This window comes from Xenopus tropicalis, chromosome 4, assembly GCF_000004195.4.
Source record: "Xenopus tropicalis strain Nigerian chromosome 4, UCB_Xtro_10.0, whole genome shotgun sequence".
Classification (NCBI taxonomy): domain Eukaryota; kingdom Metazoa; phylum Chordata; class Amphibia; order Anura; family Pipidae; genus Xenopus; species Xenopus tropicalis.
Window position 1 is genome coordinate 41,048,425 of NC_030680.2, and position 15,138 is coordinate 41,063,562.

General features: G+C 37.1%; 1 protein-coding gene across 4 annotated transcripts in view; it reads left to right on the top strand.

Annotated features, from left to right (window-relative positions):
• Positions 1 to 15,138, top strand: part of ripor1 (RHO family interacting cell polarization regulator 1) — a 76,780-nt gene that overhangs the window by 16,124 nt on the left and 45,518 nt on the right. The gene's annotated exons all lie outside the window — the stretch shown is intronic.

The following is a 15,138-nucleotide window of genomic DNA, read 5'->3' on the forward strand; positions in this document are numbered from 1 at the left end:
TGCAATCCCTATTCACTGAACCACTGTTGAAAAAGAGTGTACTGTACTGTACCATTAAGGAGATATCCAAGTAAATGTGGTGGTACACGGGCAGATTTCAGATGCCGATTTGGGTCCTGCAGACTGATTCGGCAGCTTATCTGCCAGTGTATGGGGATTGGGCGCCTATGCCTGATCATTTGATTCAACAATTTGGCCCTAGGGCCAAACAATCAGATTAGCCCGATATCGCCCACCTTAGGTTGCAGGTGTATGGCCACCATAAATCATGTCTAGCCAGGTTTTTGGCTAATTGTAGATGTGGAGGAGGACGACAACAATTTTACCTATTTTACCTTTTTATTAGGTACAAGAAGCCAATCAAGTATACAAAAAAAGCAATCAGGCAATTTAAAATAGAAAATTAAAAGGGTTACTTGTACCAAATTATTAGTACTTTCTTCTATATTTACACAGCTGAGAAAGCAGCCTGATTAGATCAAGTAAAGGTGACTGGTTAACTGGTTGCCAAACCAGTTTACTTTTTACTAAACCTCACCTTTAGCTTTTTTACAGTCCCTAAATAGTGGCTTAATTAGAATTAGTTTTCCATATTTTTATTAAATAAATATGAAAATCTGTCAGTTACCACTCCAAACTCTGCTCTCAAAAAAGGTTTTAAAACATGCATTATTTAACAACCGAGCTACAGAAAGAGTCATACAGCAAACTTGCCCTTTTTTGTTCTGTTCTCTTATGGCTTATTATAACTGTCACTGATGACCCTCCATTCTGTTTTTAAAACAGTACAAGTGAGTTCCCCATAGCTTATCTTCTGATCTATAGGAGAATTTCTTGTTAATGTGTTGGAATAAAACTAGAGTTTCTATGCCAGTCTATAGTAACGCCACTGTGGAGCTCCTACTCCTTGTATACCTCACTCCACCCTTCACTATTCCTATTCCCACTGCCCCCTTCTTTAACACTCTCTTTCCCCCTCCCAACACACAACTTATTGTCGTTGGTATGCCATAATTTGTCACTGTGTTGTTTTTTGTTTTGATCCAGTCACCTTTGTATGCTAAATACCCTACACCATAATACAAAATGACTTCATCATATTATGCATTGCATAAACCACCTGAACTGCTGAACCTATAGCAGTTCTAGCTTACTGGATTTTTGTCACATACCTCACGTTATATTCCTCCTATATTCCAAATGCCCATCACCTCCCACCTCCTTACACACAGCTACTTGCCTACTTTCTCATACCATCTGCAGTACCTTGGGGTTGCAGTAGAGGGGGGGGGGCTGGGCTCTAGTTTTAAAATAATTTCTGAGCTTTGGCCATGAGTTGTGTTGACATTATCTTGTGATATGTTTGGTAAAATGTTACATTTTGGGCTATCAAACTTTTGTTTCGGTTCTGAGACAGCACTGGTTGGCAGCTGGAAACTTGCAATTGTGCTGAGAACAACTAGACCTAGAATACTTGTTACAGTTCTTAAAGGACAAATCAACCCAAAATATAATGTTATGCCTAATAAAAGAAAACATAATTTTAAGCAACTTTGCAATATACATTCATTACAAATTTGCTATGTTTTTTTATTTATTTGTGTGTGTGTGTGTGTGTGTATGTATATGTATATATATATATATATATATATATATATATATATATATATATATATATATAAATTGTGATTAGAAGTAGTGTTTGCCAATCCTTTTCTATACTCCGCCCTGGTGGCTCTGGCATTTGAAACAATATAACACAAGCCAGAAGATTGACAGACCTGTCTTGCTGGAGGAGACTGACCGTTACGTTTTAAACAATATTGCAACAACCAGGAGTTCAGCCAGTGCAGCTTTCAATAGCAATTACATTTACAAACAACTTTTAAAGCACTAAAAATGGTTTTCTTTCATTAGGTAAATTTTTTTTTGGGGGGGGGGGGTTGACATGTCCTTTAATAATAGCAATACCTCTTGTATTATGCAGTAGTAAAGGGCAACCAGCTGCCCTCCAGATGATGATGAACTAAAACTACCACTTTCCCCCAACAGTAGGGGTTGTAAATTAGCATTGATTGAGGTGGCATAGGTTTCCAGTTAGTAGTCAGGTGCCTCTTTACCTTTTGTATTGGTTGTTTTGTATGTTTTCTTGTATGTATACATCCAATTAAAGTACAACACTGCAGAATACATTGGCGTTATAAATGCAATTTCTAGGTCCCTGTTGGACAGCAGGAATATGGAAACTGCTAATCACTGCTTCCCGCTCATCACCTTCTTTCCCTTTCATCTCTTTTCCCTTAAGCGCAGAGTGCCAAAAACAACTATACAGGGAGCAGTGGTTCGGAGGGTGACAGATGGGAACTCTGGAACTCTGTTCTTGGGGGAAGGGAGTTGTTCCACTACTAGGTTTTTATTATTTATGTATTGGTTATGTTCTGCAACGCTTTACATCATTTACATCAATCCATGCCCACCGTGAATCCCACAATCTAAGGCCGCTATTGTACTCATATACTATGGGCGGTTTTAAGTACCAATTAACCTACTTGTATGTTCTAGACTTTTGCTTGTGTGGATATTTGTCCTGGTACTCAGCTTCCTACCCACACTCCTACCCAAGAAGAACAACGCACATACTGCTTGTAGATAGTGCCTTTTGTGAAACTGAACCTAGTCTGTAATGCTAATCATTAAACCGCTGTGCTGCACTTTACAATGTATTGTCCTGTCGTTCCTGTCAAAGGACAATGTGATAATGTTGGCAGAACTGTACCTGTACCGTATAGGCAGACCTATTACTAGATGTGTCTAAGTGTACCAGCCTGGGTGTTAGAGCTGAGGCCTTCCCATCCATACAAAAAGACTGCACGATGTTTAAAGGGATTCTGTCATGATTTTTATGTACTTTTTATTCTTAATGACACTGTTTAAATAGCAAATAATTCACTCTACCATTTAAATGGTTCTTCTTAAACCAACAAATGTGTGTGTGTGTGTGTGTGTGTGTATATATATATATATATATATATATATATATATATATATATATATATATATATATATATATATATATATATATATAATTTTTTTTTTTTTTTTTTTTTTCCTAATATTTATGTGCAGGTAGCCACCACAGTGCATTGTGCCTGATTCTGAGCTTTCAAAAGGAGCCAGTGCTACTTGCCAGAACTGCTTTCAAGCAGCTATTCAAACAAGCCATTGTTTTTCCTGCTCAGTGTAACTGAAGGAGTCATGAGCCAGACTTGGATTTTTTACTATTGAGTGCTCTTCTGACATCTACCACTTTTAGCAATATAGGTGTAAGGTATCTGCTATCTTGCTGCCTTCCTATTGTTCTGCTGATCAGCTTTGGGAGTGATATCAATTCAATTTGCAGTGCAGCAGTAAAGTGTACCTGGATTTTATTAGAGCACAGGACGACACATTGCTGTGGCACCCTGGAAAATGAAGAATATGGCTAGTCCCATGTGAAATTTCAAAATTTAAAAATCTGTTTGTGCTTTTAAAAAACGAATTTCAAAAACTGATGCGTTTTTAAAAAAAACATTTTATGTGCAGACAGATATAATCCAATGTAAATATGGTTTTGGGTATATTTAGAGAGGAGGTATCCCCATTCCAAATGATCAAAACACTTGTTATAATACCTTATAAAAGAGTGTAAACCCTGCCCAAATATTTACTTTCAGTTATTAACACAAAAAGTTTTACACAAAAAAGTTTTTCTTTCCATTGAGCATTACTATACTCGTATTATCATATATATACTACCCTTTTAAGTGATCAAGGCTGCTATTATGACATATTTCCATTGTAGAAGCAAAATTATTGTGATTCCTAGGAAACAAGGAATGTCCCTATGTCTCCAGCAAAACTCTTTACCTCTGTACTTTTGTGTTTGGAGACCTGCTTTTTATCAGACATTGTTGGCTGGTTGTTTGAGATGCTCCTGGGGGAAAACAAGCCATTTCCATGTATTCTTTGAAAACCCCACCCATTTCCCTTTCCTATGCATTCCCAATTCTTATGTATCTTTCTTTTTTTTTTTTATTCTTGCTGGATGCTGTTTTGTAAAAATGAAACATAGGACTAAAATGTCAGTAACCTTAAAAAGTTTGTAAAAGTTAGGGAAATTCCTTTTTCCCCTTATTCATCTTGCAAATAGAATTCAAATCACTTTAAAGCAGTATTTTCCAGACTGTGGGAATTGATCCCCAAGGGGCTTTCAAAGGCTGCTGGGGGGCTAGGCTGCAGGCTCTTAAAGGGGTTGTTCACCTTTGAGGTAACTTTTAGTATGATAATTTGACAATTTGAAGTTGGTCTTCATATTTTATTATTTGTTGTTTTTTAGTTATTTCTTTTTCAGTCCAGGAGCTCTCCAGTTTTGTTTTAGCAATTATTTGGTTGCTAGAGTCCAAGTTATCTTAGCAACCAGGGAGTGGTTGGAGAGGCTGATGTATGAATAGGAGAGGGACTGAATAGAAATGAAAGTTACAAAAAATAACAATTAAACTGTAGCCTCACAGAACAATAGTTTTTAGAGCCTGACCCACAAAATCTCCCATGTAGTTTAGCCCTTAGAAATCGTTTTCACGCCAATTCACATTTACCCCAGGGAAGGGTAGTTGCCTGTGGCTGACAGAGCACCCTGTGTGTCATCATTATAAATAATTGTTTGGGCAAGATTTCAACTATTCCTCTTACTGGTCTATTAGGGCTGCTATGACACTTCTTAATCAAAGATTAAAGGCAGCACCAAGAACTGTGACAAAAGAGCTCTTTTACACAGATGTTACTTGCTGGCCAGCTATCTAGTTACATATTTGTGTAGGTATCGCATCTAGTCAGGAAATTGTGTATGTACAATAATAGTTCAGACAGGGGAAGCAAGCATTGCAATAAATATACATAGATACACAAAGTTCTCTCTGTTAGGATACACAAGAAAAAGAAGCATCCTTCCGTAGTGCTAATAGTATAAAGTGGGTGGGTGACACTAATAGGTGGGTAATAAGTGCTGCTTTATGTAGTAGTTTTGGGGACATTGGCCATTTGTACCAAGACTGTATCAGATGCTGTGATAGTGCTCCCAAGAGGGTAGCTTTAGATTTAAACTTGAAGAGTCAAAAGTAAAGTTTTCATAAGGGAAGGTAGGGATGGAATTCCAATGGCAAGGTCCCAGATAGGAAGTTTGAGATGAAAGCTTCTTTGACTCTGATCATTGATATTTGGGCTAATGTACATTTTTGTTGCTGCCTTGCCTTGGGTTTACGTTTTACCATATTTGTTAGATTTGCCAGTGCACAGATAATCCCTCTGCCATAGGAGGAGGGTGACTTTGTTGTTTGGGAAGGCTAAAGATGGGCCATACATAGACTGACCAAAAGCTAATGTAAGACTTAGAGGATTTGCTTCTGGCATAAAACCAGATATCAGTTGGAATTCTGCCTGAATGTTGCTGAACAAGAAAAAAATATTTTAAAAACCACAAAAAAGTCCAGTTGCTGCTGCTTTCATTATTAAAGAAGCAATGGTGAACATAAATTCTGTTCTTGGGTTTTCTCTGTCCATCTGGCTGTTCGTGATTTTCCAATACATCATTGCCCCATCATTTTCCAATACATCATTGCCCATCATTGCCCCTCATTGGGGTTTGATTATGCAGAGGGGTTTTCAGTGGAGTTTTGATTTGTTTTGATTATTAATTAAAATAGTAGGCAAGACATATTGTCAGCACAAGCCCTGTTTATTGAACTCATTTTGAAAAGTGTTATACTGCCCTTATAAGTGAGACAGGACTACTCACCATAGGAAGATAAATGTAAAAGCTTTGTTATAAAAATAATACATTCTCCCCATCATGGCTGCTTGATGGTTATAGTTCAAATTTAAAATGGTTATATATTGATATCTGTAGTTAAGACTGCTCATTTTATCCCTTATAGCACACAGCCTTAATCCAGGCTTTGCTTTTTATTGCAAGATAATGCTTTGAGTTCATGTCTCGTAATTATAATTATATGGTTTTTTACTACTAGAAATCATTAATTGGCTACAGACAGTAAAATTCATTTGATTTTACATCAGCCAAAAAAACATAAATGCAGCTATCTTTTATTGTCTGTTTGAAATTTATTCTCTTTGTACAAAATAATCATTTTGTAGTATTCGCTGAAAAGTAGGTGCAAATAAATCTGTACAAATGATATATTTCCCATTTTGTGCAGTGCTTGGCACCTATTATAAGCCATGAAAACTAGCAATCAATGCAATATTTATATTGTTAGCAAATGCATCAGACAGTTCTAACATAAAACCATTTCCTAGTGGAATTGCTGCCATATCATGGGTTAACGCAGTGCATAGAGTCTTAAAGTGATACTGACACGAAAAAACTACTTTTCAAAATATGAATATACATATAAAGTTACCTATAGGTCGTGTTGACTGTTTTTCGCTGACAGGGTTGCTTTTGTAAATAATTGTTACTTGAAGTTCATGAACCTGACTGTTTTGCCAACCTGACTGTCCCTTCTCAGCCTGTCAGTTATAGCTTCTAATGCTAACAGACAAATATGGCCGCCCCCTCATAGAGGAACATGGGGGATCAGAGAGGTAATGTAAAAGCATCGGGCAAATACTTTTATGGCAAAATTATAAAGTTCTTGCAAAGACAGTGTTGTGAAAGATGTAAAATAAGATTTAATTTCTTGTGTCAGTATCTCCTTTAAAATTAGTTGATACAGTTGGTTAATAGAAACAATTTCCCAAGGGTTTTTGCTGGCATGTCTGGGACTAATGCAAGGCTAGTGGGCCTTTGCAACAGTGTTTTGCTGGGTAATCACTTCTTGCCCTCACCTCCTTTTTTTGGTCATTTGGGTGCAATAAACTTACAGAAATAATGTGCAAGGCCAGAGAGTTCATAGCACCACTAATTTAAAATGCTCCATACTCTCTTGCATAGTGATCTTTTACCATTGTTTTGATATACAGCTCCCACAGTTTTAAGGCAAGAAGAATGTTTTGATTAATCCATCATGGTTGCTGAGACAACAGCTTTTTTACATTCTAATTGCTACAGTCTTCTAAGAAGGCTGTCTCTCTCTCTCTCTCCTACTTTTTTCATAATATAGAGAAATATATCAGAATGATATTTTATTCAGCTTGCTATAATACAGCTGATTGGAGTAGAAATACACATTTATCCATTTTTGCATTCTTCTAAATGACCCAAACAACCAAACTGCAAAGCTTAGGTAAATTTAGTGCATTGTATGAAATCTTGAAATTGCCTCAAAATGTTTTATTTACAGCATTCTATCTTTTGTGGATTACGTTCCAAGAAACAACATTCGCAGTAGTAATGCCCAGGGGTCCTATAGATAGTTTAATTCCTAATAGGTGACAGCGAGGCCTCAAAATGAAGATAGCCATAAAATTAGGTATATTCTGACAGTTTGACTGATACCAAGCATAATGTCTACATTTTATATGTGGTAAAATGTACACTGTTCACTTATTCAATATTTAAATGATTTTTAGCAGACTTAATTTATGGAGATCCAATTTACGGAAAGATCCCTTATCCAGAAAACACCAGGTCCCGAGCATTTTGGATAACAGGTCCCATACCTGTATAAGCTTTAAAGAACAAAATGCGTTTTACATCCTGTATCAGCCAATACTTGTTTGTAATGTAATCTTTGTTTGAGTGTGTATACTGTAAGGAGGGCTGCAGGATCTGGAGGAGGGCCATGATATTACTGAAGATTGTGGGTTGTTCCACATGTTTTTATCTGTGACTGCTGAGGAGCAACAAAGGAACAGCTTTAAAATCTACCCTCACACTCCAAAGTGCTGTAGTTTGTACAATATACAATCTCTGACACTTTTGTGCTTAGACCAAGCAGTGTAACTATGGCCCAAGACTCTGTCAAAGATATGTTGTAATATTATATTTATGTTGTATATATTGACTGCCTGAGAGTGTCAGGTCATTGAAGGTGAGGCCCAAGTTTTACAAAAAAAAAAAAGTAAACTAAAATTGTAAATTTGAGCCTGTAGTTTTAACCCACTAATTCATGGCTAGGTTATCAGCTCAGCAGGCATAACCTGTATCACACTTTTGCATCTGGAGGGCAGATATGATTGGTATGGTATAAGTTAACAAGCAGCTGTTTTTATATTTAATATTGGCTCTGTCAAAGACCCATGTATGCATTGCCTTAGTTTGTCTTTAGAATTTGATTTTATTCTGTATATGAATAGTAGGGATGCACCAATTTGAGGATTCAATTATAGATTTGACTCCTAGCCCTTTTTGCAGAATTCAGTACAGATGAAACTGACATTTTTTCCAAGATAATGCATTTATATAACACAAATTAAAAAAAAAAAAATATATATATATAGAGGTACATGCCTAATGATTAGCCTCCCAACAAGCATCAGTTTTGTACCAGTTACTGATTATCTAGGAAATGCTAGGAATGTGAATTAGAGGACAGAGGGAGTGACATATTTGAAGAAGAAAGAAACAGTAATAGTTCTCTCCCGTGTTATATTTGCCTGTGGTCATTTACTAAGAATCTCAATCTTAATTTGCATGGGGATTTGTGCAAAATGTAGAAAGCAGACCCAAGATGGGTAAGTCTGAGTAATTTAAAATGCATTGTATTGCATATACCTAGTTGAATGCAACCTGAAACAGTGATGTCAGAGCTGACAATGTGCATGCATATGCTATGCTGTTAAATAGGTTTTACAGGACTGATACTCATAGGGTAGCATAGGGTAGTATGTTGAAAGTGTTTCTTCCTAATAACATATATATATTGAGGTTAAAAAGTAGTGATTAAAGTGGAAAATGTTTAATCATGTATTTGGTAGAAAGGGCCTTACCCCCCTTCCCTCGAAGTTTCTACATATTAGAAGAAGAAAATCATAAAGGTTTACATTGATTTATTGGTGCTTTTTGTGTGATTAGTCTGTAAGATACCTTTTTAGAGTGTGAAATCTAACAAAGGGGTTTTACAAAACTTGACTGGTTATAAGGTAAATATCAATATAAATACTCAGTACATTCTTTCATTTATTCTTAATAAGAGGCAAAATGTGATATGTTTTATTAAAAAAAACTATTAACCTGCCTGTATATTTTTTGAATGTGTGTGTGTGTGGGGGTAGCAGAGTACACAGAGGAACATGCAAACACGGAGAGAACATACAAATTCCTAGCAGAAAGTACTGTGACCTCAGACTCTAGTTCTCCAATATATATATATATATTATATATATATAATATATATATATATATATAATATAAAAATATATATATATCCATCTACTTTCTTTAGAAAGCAGAATTTGATTAAGGCTTTCACCTCTAATACCTGGATTATCATTATGTTTATAATAAAAATGCTTACTCATTGGAGTTACTATTTTGGTCTATTTTATTTCTTCTTTCTTCTTCATCATCATTATTTATTATTATTATTATTATTATTATTATTATTAGTATCTGAAACCTCACAAATCTCTTTATCCATAAGTGTCATAATCCTCATATTAGAGATATTATCATATTCGCTCTATAACCTTTCTCGTCAAAAGTAAGGAAATCGCGCATTGTTAGATCACGTATTTCATTGTAATGGGTGAGCTTTAATTTAAGTATTGATGGCTGGTTAATGCAGAAGGGCATACAAGAGAGACTAGAACTTGTGAAAGTAAAGAGAGGTCTAGGATATGATGGTAATCACCCCAGGGTACTGAAAAATGATTTAATACATTATTATTTGCTTGAATAAGTGCTTTAAACAGAAGTGCTATGGAAATGTGCAAAAAGTACAGTCCAGGGAGAAAATGAATTGGTAGCAGCTCACCACTTTAGTAGCCCTACTTTGGGCTGGAGTTAACCAGAGAGCTACAACTTAGCAAAATTATTACTATCAGAGGAAAAAAATAAACAAAAGTTGATCCATAAAATTATATTTTGCTGCCTAAAAATATTTTTCAAATGTGGCAATGTGTAAAGAAGTAGTTATTAATATAAACTGACTCAGTTAGGTTGTGGTGTATACTCTGTACCTGATTAGATGAGAGGCTACCAGCAGCTTTGAGACTTATGGGTTTTTAGTCAGTTTAATTCATACTCTAGTTCTCTAGTCCAGTGTTTTTCAACCTTTTTTGGGCAAAGGCACACTTGTTTCATGAAAAAAATCACGAGGCACACCACCATTAGAAAATGTTAAAAAATTTAACTCTGTGCCCAGCAGCAGTGCCCCCCTAGTACACTGGTGCCAAGAGCAGTGCCCCCCTAGTACATTGGTGCCAAGAGCAGTGCCCCCCTAGTACATTGGTGCCCAGCAGCAGTGCCCCCCTAGTACATTGGTGCCCAGCAGCAGTGCCCCCCTAGTACATTGGTGCCCTGCCTACGGCACACCAGGCAACATCTCGCGGCACACTAGTGTGCCGCGGAACAGTGGTTGAAAAACACTGCTCTAGTCTGTTGTATTAATTTATTAGAAGTAGTTACATCTTTCTAGCAGAATCTTTAACTTAGCCAATGCTTGAGTATTTACGGATAAGCTATAAGCCATCTGTCTCAGCTGTAAGCAAGATAATCTACTTGAACTAGAAACCTGCTGAGGCCAAACTTTACAGCATTAACTGAATTTGTTAAAACCTTTTTGAAACCATTATGGTACAGTGGTGTGAAAAACTATTTGCCCCCTTCCTGATTTCTTATTCTTTTGCATGTTTGTCACACTTAAATGTTTCTGCTCATCAAAAACCGTTAACTATTAGTCAAAGATAACATAATTGAACACAAAATGCAGTTTTTAAATGAAGGTTCACGTTATTAAGGGAGAAAAAAAACTCAATCTACATGGCCCTGTGTGAAAAAGTAATTGCCCCCTTGTTAAAAAATAACTTAACTGTGGTTTATCAATTTCAATTTTCAATTTCAATATCAATTTCTGTAGTCACCCCCAGGCCTGATTACTGCCACACCTGTTTCAATCAAGAAATCACTTAAATAGGAGCTACCTGACACAGAGAAGTAGACCAAAAGCACCTCAAAAGCTAGACATCATGCCAAGATCCAAAGAAATTCAGGAACAAATGAGAACAAAAGTAATTGAGATCTATCAGTCTGGTAAAGGTTATAAAGCCATTTCTAAAGCTTTGGGACTCCAGCGAACCACAGTGAGAGCCATTATCCACAAATGGCAAAAACATGGAACAGTGGTGAACCTTCCCAGGAGTGGCCGACCGACCAAAATTACCCCAAGAGTGCAGAGACAACTCATCCGAGAGGCCACAAAAGACACCAGGACAACATCTAAAGAACTGCAGGCCTCACTTGCCTCAATTAAGGTCAGTGTTCACGACTCCACCATAAGAAAGAGACTGGGCAAAAATGGCCTGCATGGCAGATTTCCAAGGCGCAAACCACTTTTAAGCAAAAAGAACATTATGGCTCATCTCAATTTTGCTAAAAAACATCTCAATGATTGCCAAGACTTTTGGGAAAATACCTTGTGGACCGACGAGACAAAAGTTGAACTTTTTGGAAGGTGCGTGTCCCGTTACATCTGGCGTAAAAGTAACACAGCATTTCAGAAAAAGAACATCATACCAACAGTAAAATATGGTGGTGGTAGTGTGATGGTCTGGGGTTGTTTTGCTGCTTCAGGACCTGGAAGGCTTGCTGTGATAGATGGAACCATGAATTCTACTGTCTACCAAAAAATCCTGAAGGAGAATGTCCGGCCATCTGTTAGTCAACTCAAGCTGAAGCGATCTTGGGTGCTGCAGCAGGACAATGACCCAAAACACACCAGCAAATCCACCTCTGAATGGCTGAAGAAAAACAAAATGAAGACTTTGGAGTGGCCTAGTCAAAGTCCTGACCTGAATCCTATTGAGATGTTGTGGCATGACCTTAAAAAGGCGGTTCATGCTAGAAAACCCTCAAATAAAGCTGAATTACAACAATTCTGCAAAGATGAGTGGGCCAAAATTCCTCCAGAGTGCTGTAAAGGACTCGTTGCAAGTTATCGCAAATGCTTGATTGCAGTTATTGCTGCTAAGGGTGGCCCAACCAGTTATTAGGTTCAGGGGGCAATTACTTTTTCACACAGGGCCATTTAGGTTTGGATTTTTTTTTCTCCCTAAATAATAAAAACCCTCATTTAAAAACTGCATTTTGTGTTTACTTGTGTTATCTTTGACTAATAGTTAAATGTGTTTGATGATCAGAAACATTTTGTGTGACAAACATGCAAAAGAATAAGAAATCAGGAAGGGGGCAAATAGGTTTTCACACCACTGTATTTATTGAAACTTTTAGAGGGGCAGTTCACCTTCAAAAACATTGCCGGAAATGCATATCACGACAGAAGCACCAGCAGGGGGTCTCAAGCAATTATAGTCACTGGGGAAACCTAACATTTTGCCCCCAAGTAATTATACCTTTCCTTCCTGTGTACTTGAAAAACACAAATGATCTGTGTCAGACTGTGGTGTCTGGGCCCACCAAGGCTGTCACCTCAGGGACCCCCCATCCAGTTGCAAAGTCTGCCAGCCTGATGTACTGCTCCCCACTGTGCGCTGTGTTTCATTTACTTTTGCCCGTGGTTGGGTATTGGGGTGAAGTGCCCAAACTCTGGCTGGGACCAGGCCTGTGGCAGCAGGGTCTACTGGGTTTGTCCTAGTGTACCGCTACAAATGTTACGCTTACAATCACCAATTGCAAATAATTTTGTGAAAAATGAGTGTAAAAATGTTATTCTGTGTTCCTCAACTCAGTCTTTTAGGTATGGACAAACAGCATAGCTGAATTGTTTTTTAGTATAGGAAAAAATTTTAGGTATAAGAAGTACAATTGTTAACCATTTATGTATATGTTGATCTACAGTGGTGTGAAAAACTATTTGCCCCCTTCCTGATTTCTTATTCTTTTGCATGTTTGTCACACAAAATGTTTCTGATCATCAAACACATTTAACTATTAGTCAAAGATAACACAAGTAAACACAAAATGCAGTTTTTAAATGAGGGTTTTTATTATTAAGGGAGAAAAAAAATCCAAACCTACATGGCCCTGTGTGAAAAAGTAATTGCCCCCTGAACCTAATAACTGGTTGGGCCACCCTTAGCAGCAATAACTGCAATCAAGCGTTTGCGATAACTTGCAACGAGTCTTTTACAACGCTCTGGAGGAATTTTGGCCCACTCATCTTTGCAGAATTGTTGTAATTCAGCTTTATTTGAGGGTTTTCTAGCATGAACCGCCTTTTTAAGGTCATGCCACAACATCTCAATAGGATTCAGGTCAGGACTTTGACTAGGCCACTCCAAAGTCTTCATTTTGTTTTTCTTCAGCCATTCAGAGGTGGATTTGTTGGTGTGTTTTGGGTCATTGTCCTGCTGCAGCACCCAAGATCGCTTCAGCTTGAGTTGACTAACAGATGGCCGGACATTCTCCTTCAGGATTTTTTGGTAGACAGTAGAATTCATGGTTCCATCTATCACAGCAAGCCTTCCAGGTCCTGAAGCAGCAAAACAACCCCAGACCATCACACTACCACCACCATATTTTACTGTTGGTATGATGTTCTTTTTCTGAAATGCTGTGTTACTTTTACGCCAGATGTAACAGGACACGCACCTTCCAAAAAGTTCAACTTTTGTCTCGTCGGTCCACAAGGTATTTTCTCAAAAGTCTTGGCAATCATTGAGATTTTTTTTAGCAAAATTGAGACGAGCCATAATGTTCTTTTTGCTTAAAAGTGGTTTGCGCCTTGGAAATCTGCCATGCAGGCCATTTTTGCCCAGTCTCTTTCTTATGGTGGAGTCGTGAACACTGACCTTAATTGAGGCAAGTGAGGCCTGCAGTTCTTTAGATGTTGTCCTGGGGTCTTTTGTGGCCTCTCGGATGAGTTGTCTCTGCGCTCTTGGGGTAATTTTGGTCGGCCGGCCACTCCTGAGAAGGTTCACCACTGTTCCATGTTTTTGCCATTTGTGGATAATGGCTCTCACTGTGGTTCGCTGGAGTCCCAAAGCTTTAGAAATGGCTTTATAACCTTTACCAGACTGATAGATCTCAATTACTTTTGTTCTCATTTGTTCCTGAATTTCTTTGGATCTTGGCATGATGTCTAGCTTTTGAGGTGCTTTTGGTCTACTTCTCTGTGTCAGGTAGCTCCTATTTAAGTGATTTCTTGATTGAAACAGGTGTGGCAGTAATCAGGCCTGGGGGTGACTACAGAAATTGATATTGAAATTGAAAATTGAAATTGATAAACCACAGTTAAGTTATTTTTTAACAAGGGGGCAATTACTTTTTCACACAGGGCCATGTAGATTTGGAGTTTTTTTTCTCCCTTAATAACGTAAACCTTCATTTAAAAACTGCATTTTGTGTTCAATTATGTTATCTTTGACTAATAGTTAACGGTTTTTGATGAGCAGAAACATTTAAGTGTGACAAACATGCAAAAGAATAAGAAATCAGGAAGGGGGCAAATAGTTTTTCACACCACTGTATATGGAAAAAATATATGCTATCAGAAATGTAATCTTGTGTATCTTTTAACTATGTTGATTGTGAATGTATAGTTTAGATGGTTTCATTTAAACTTGCTCTCAGTGTATATTTTAGTATACTGAATATATCTGTATAACAATATAATAATAATAATTATTATTAGCTGTGTAGCAGTGTAATCATTTATCGATGCCTTAATCTACTGTTTATTTTCACAAATACAAAAACCCCTTTTGTTAAATTGTATTGTCAGAAAGTGGCTTTATGGCCCTTTATGATGGCTTACCCTGGTTTAAAGGGGTTTATTGATTTATAATTAGAGCTTCTTGAGGAACATTATAAAATATATGAAATCCTTTTTGGCAGCCACCCCTTCCTTATATTTGTATAAATGATTTTATGTTGCTGTTAATTCTTTTTTCTGTACTTAAACTCTGGCTGACTTTTCTTTGCCTTATTTAGAAATATACCAGTTTTTGTTTAGGATTTGACTTAATGTTAAGTGTTCAGTGTAACTGAATCAGAACCCACAATTTTTCTTTCACAGAGAGATT